Genomic DNA, 5,879 nt, shown 5'->3' with positions numbered 1-5,879 from the left:
TTACCGGCTAAAGGTAGCAGGGATCAGAGATCAGGGCTGGAAAAGCATGTGGACATTGAAAGAGGAAATCCTGGCAGCAGCAAAACCATAGGAAGTGTATATAGGTAACCACACACCTGTCAGGGAGGTTCCAGGGAGCCTGTTAAAATGCTCCCTTAGATGCAGGGGGAGATGAGAGAGACAATTACCTCGCAGTAAAAATATGGAGGATCAGAATAGCACTCGGCCATCTTAATCTAATTGATATTTATAGAACACAATATATGACAACTATAGTATACTCATTATTTCCAAGTGCGTATAGAATCTTCTCCAAGATAGACTGTATACTGGGCCATCGAACAAGTTTCAATAGATTCCAAAAGATGGAAAACTTACAGAATATGTTTTCTGACTACAAAGGAATTAAATTAAAAATCAACAACCAGAAAACATCCACGAAAGCCCTAAATACTTAGAAATTAAATACCTTGCTGCTAAACATACATTCATTATTAAGAAACCGAAAAGAAAATTAGAATAATTTTGAATTGAATGATAAGACATGGTGTATCAAAATTAGAAAAAAATAAATTATGTAGGGTGCAGCAATAGTAGGGATATTTATAGCTTTAAATGTTTATGTTAGAAAACAAAAAAAAGTAAAATTGATCAAAACTCACACCTTTGCACTTTAGTAAACTGTAAAAGGAAGTAAAGAATTAAACCCAAAGAAATTAGTTAAGAAAAAAAAAACAAATAAAAGAAAATCAGTGAAACCAAAGGCAAAACATGAGTCATGTTGGTAAACTTCTACTTAGACTGAATAAAAAAAGACAAAATCTGTAAAAACTACTAGAACTAAGAAATGAGGTTATCCAAGTTGCAAGATACAAGAACAATGTACAAAATTAAGAGTATTTCTGTATATAAACAATAAACTATTGGAAAATGAAATAAAAGTACAATTCTGTTTACAGTATTACCCCAAACTATGAAATACTGAACTGTGCACAAGACCTGTCAATGACAAGTACAAAAACATTGCTGAGAGAAGTGGAGGAACACCTAAATGAATGTAGAGGTATATCGTGTCCATGAAATTGGAAGACTAAGTTTTATCCTTAAATTGATCTATTGTTTTGGCACAGTCCCTGCAAAAGTTCCAACCTATGATAGCCAAAGCAGTTTGAAATAGTAGAAGAGAAATATTGCAGGAGTTATATTACCTGATTACTATAAAACTATGTGATCAAGATATAGTGGTACTGGAGAAAGGATGACATATGGGTCAGTGGACTAGTAACAAAATCCAGAAAAATGTTTATTGTATATATAATTATCAATAGACATGGTATCAATTTTCAGCAAGAATGGTTAAGGTAATTTAATGGGGAAAGACGAGTCATTTTTTTTTTTTTTAAAGATTTTATTTATTTATTTGACAGAGAGAGACACAGCGAGAGAGGGAACACAAGCAGGGGGAAGTGAGAGAGGGAGAAGCAGGCCCCCCACGGAGCAGGGAGCCCGAGGCAGGACCCGATCCCAGGACCCCGGGATCACGACCCGAGCCGAAGGCAGACACTTAACGACTGAGCCACCCAGGCGCCCCGAAAGACGAGTCTTTTTAAGAAACACTGTTGGAACAAGTGCAAATCTACCTGGAAAAGAGCTACATCAGCTCTTACCTCATACTATACTAAAACATTAACTCAAAATAAGTTGTGGCCCTAACTATCAAAGCTAAAGCTATCAAACTTTTAGAAGAAGAATGGAAATTTCTTTGTGACCCTGGGAAAGGCAAAGATTTCTTAGGACACAAAAAATCATGATCATAAGAGAATATAATTCATAAAGAGGCTATTATCAAAGTCAAAACTGTTGCACTTTGAAAGATATTAAAAAGATAATTTATAGAAAAGGAGAAATATTTATATATGTTTGACTAAGGACTGGTATCTAGAATATATAAAGAATTCCTGGAAGTCAATAATAACAAGACAAATAATCTAATAAAAGTGGTAAAAAAATTGGAACAGGTGCTTCACAAGTAAAAATATATAAATGGTCAATAGAATATGAAAAGATACTCAACACAAGTGATTTGGGAAAATGGAAGCATGTAAAGGTCTTCATTTGTGGAACTTATCCAGGCTCTACCTCCTTTCTGCTCTCTGGAGCCCCACCCAATTTTTCTGTATTACAGTTTTTGATATCTTGGATTTTTGATCCTGTCCTTGCTTTGACTTTTAGGTACTTCCTGACTTAAAGCCCTGAGACTGGGACCTGTTGGGACCAACAGCTTAGATTTTTGTACATTTTTCCTGGAAGAGAATAACCCCTCAGGCAAAAATATGGAATCAGACTGGTGCCTTCCCTTTTCATAAAGAATTTCAGTGCTGGGCTAATACACTCCTAATTGTTACACTTTATACCATCATGCTCCCACTTATGCCTCTGCCTCTTCTTTTCTCCCTTGATTTGTTTATAGAAGGAGGCCAAATCTGTCTGCCCTTGCTCTCAATAAGACCTTTTCTTACGTTCTTTAATCACATCTCTCTTTTAATTCTGTTTGTGTGTTAGTCTGCAAACTCCCTCAATACCAATTCTTCTAGAAAATTTTCCATTTTTTTTTGTAGGAATGAAACAGGCGTCAGTAAATTTAGTCATTTTTATTTAATGAGTATCATATTTTATAAGATTGTATCATCTAGTTTTTAGACTAGCAAGCTTTTGACTGGGTATGTTTTGAGTGTTTGTCTTCTCGTGTGTGAGAGGCCAGAATGCTTCTACCAGAAGGGACTGTTGGGGCCTTTAATTAGCAGACACTTACATGGTGCCTATTCTGTGCTAGGTGCCAACGTGGCACTATTACAAATAGAACTAATTTAGCCTTCACAAAAACCCAATAACATAGGTGCACTCTCCTATCCCCATTTTACCAGTGAGGAAACTGAGGCAGAGAGCAGTGAGGAAATGTGCCAAGGCCAGATAGCTAGTAAATAGCAGAGTTGGCCTTTGAAGCCAGAGTCTGGCTCCAAGTTCTACCTAAGTTGTATTATATAGCATACAGCTGTATTCATTCCCAGTGTTAGGGTGAGAATGGATTAGGAGAAGAAGCTACTTTGCATTTTACTCAAAAATTAAATGTGCTTCTTCAGCAAAGGAAGCAGTCAACAAAACCAAAAGACAACCAACAGAATGGGAGAAGATACTTGCAAATGACATATCAGATAAAGGGCTAGTATCCAAAATCTATAAAGAACTTATCAAACTCAACACCCAAAGAACAAAGAATCCAATCAAGAAATGGGCAGAAGACATGAACAGACATTTCTGCAAAGAAGATATCCGAGTGGCCGAGACACATGAAAAAGTGCTCAACATCACTCGGCATCAGGGAAATCTAAATCAAAACCTCAATGAGATACCACCTCACACCAGTCAGAATGGCCAAAATTAACAAGTCAGGAAATGAGAGATGTTGGCGGGGATGCGGAGAAAGGGGAACCCTCCTACACTGTTGGTGGGAATGCAAGCTGGTGCAGCCACTCTGGAAAACAGTATGGAGGTTCCTCAAAAAGTTGAAAATAGAGCTACCGTATGACCCAGCAATTGCACTACTGGGTATTTACCCCAAAGATACAAATGTAGTGATCCGAAGGGGCACCTGCACCCCGATGTTTATAGCAGCAATGCCCACAATAGCCAAACTATGGAAACAGCCAAGATGTCCATCAACAGATGAATGGATAAAGAAGATGTGGTATATATACACGATGGAATATTATGCAGCCATCAAAAAATGAAATCTTGCCATTTGCAATGACGTGGATGGAACTAGAGGGTATTATGCTAAGCGAAATAAGTCAATCAGAGAAAGACAAGGATCATATGATCTCACTGATATGAGGAATTTGAGAATCAAGACAGAGGATCATAGGGGAAGGGAGGGAAAAATGAAGACGAAACCAGAGAGGGAGACAAACCATAAGAGACTCTTAATCTCAGGAAACAAACTGAGGGTTGCTGGAGTGGAGAGGGGTGGGAGGGATGGGGTGGCTGGGTGATGGACATTGGGCAGGGTATGTGCTATGGTGAGCGCTGTGAATTGTGTAAGACTGATGAATCACAGGGGCGCCTGGGTGGCTCAGTCGTTAAGCGTCTGCCTTCAGCTCAGGTCATGATCCCAGGGTCCTGGGATCGAGCCCCGCATCGGGCTCCCTGCTCGGCGGGAAGCCTGCTTCTCCCTCTCCCACTCCCCCTGCTTGTGTTCCCTCTCTCGCTGTGTCTCTCTCTCTGTCAAATAAATAAATAAAATCTTAAAAAAAAAAAAAAAAGACTGTTGAATCACAGACCTGTGCCCCTGAAACAAATAATACATTATATGTTAATTTAAAAAATTTTAAAAAATTAAAAAATTAAAAAAAAATTAAATGTATTTCTTATGTATGTCCTTAATCTGTCAAATTCAATGTCTTTGTGACTCTCTTTAAAGTTTTGGCCGCTATATGATTAAGGAACTTTTGTACTGACTGAGGCCCTTGCTGAGGCAGTTCGCTCATTTCTTTCCCCAGAGTGAGGCAGGCTCCTTGACACCCCAGGCAGAGCCACCGTGGAGCTCAAGGTGCTCCGCTTCCACATATGTAAAGCATCTGCTTTCAGGTTTAGAACATTTTCTAAGACTTTGTTACTTTTGCCATCAGCACTAATAGCTAATTTTATTTCAAGGCTGGTTTTATACAGATAGATCCTTGTGTTTTTGACCTGGCGTGAGAATGACTTTGAAAACTCCAAAGCAGAGGGCCGCCTGTGTGGCTCAGTCGTTAAGCGTCTGCCTTCGGCTCAGGTCATGATCCCAGGGTCCTGGGATCGAGCCCCGCATCGGGCTCCCTGCTCAGCGGGGAGCCTTCTTCTCCCTCTCCCTCTGCTGCTCCCTCTGCTTGTGCGCTCGCTCTCATGCTCACTCTCTCTCAAATAAATAATAAAATCTTAGAAAGAAAGGAAGAAGGAAAGGAAGGAAGGAAGGAAAGAAAGAAAATTGAAGCTGAGAGGAGGAAAACAAAGTTGTGATGAGATAGGACTGATGAGCAATCTATTAGGAGGGTCACTTGGTAGCTTTGCTTCTCTCCCACACAGCAGCTTCTCCACACTGTAACCCAAGGTTCTGCCTCTATAAAAACTCCATTTCTTTACAGTGCCCCTAACAGATGCCAGACAATAGTCCTAACTGTGAATATTAAGACTACAGATGCCTTTGGTCCACTGTGAACACATTCTGCCGTGTTGATTTTTGCAGACCTAGCACCTGCTCTCAGAATAGATAGATCTTACTCATCTTTTCCTCGCTGCACTGGCTAGCATGGGGCTTTATAGCATTGGTTGGCAAACTTTTCCTGTGGAGGGCCAGATAGTAAATATTTCAGGCTTTGTGGGCCATGTTAGTGTCTGTTACAGCCACTCAGCTCTGCATTTGTCGCTGGAAAGTAGCCACAGGCAACATGTGAACGAGCAGGTGCGGCTATGTTTCAACAGAATTTTGCTTATAGAAACAGGTAGCTGGCGAGATTTGGCTCCTATGCCTTAGTTTGCCGATCCCTGCCTTGGAGCAAAGGTTCAGTCAATTATTTAGCAGTTGTACCAGTCAGAAGGATAAGCTGCACTGTGGTAACAAAGAACCACAATACCCTGTGGCTTTATCCACCAAAGTTTCTTTTCTGCTCCTATTTTCTGTCCAGTGGGAATTGGCAGGAGATTCCTGCTCATTCTTGACACTCAGGTCCCCAGGCTGGTGGGGGCTTCATCTAGACATGTGTTCCCATGCAGCAAAGGAAGGGGAAGGTGTCAGATCATGAACTGTTCCTTAAAGCTTTCACCTGGAGGTGACACGTTTCACTGGC

This window comes from Phoca vitulina, unplaced genomic scaffold (assembly GCF_004348235.1).
Source record: "Phoca vitulina isolate PV1807 unplaced genomic scaffold, GSC_HSeal_1.0 scaffold29, whole genome shotgun sequence".
In the NCBI taxonomy this organism is placed as follows: domain Eukaryota; kingdom Metazoa; phylum Chordata; class Mammalia; order Carnivora; family Phocidae; genus Phoca; species Phoca vitulina.
This window is presented reverse-complemented; position numbering follows the sequence as displayed.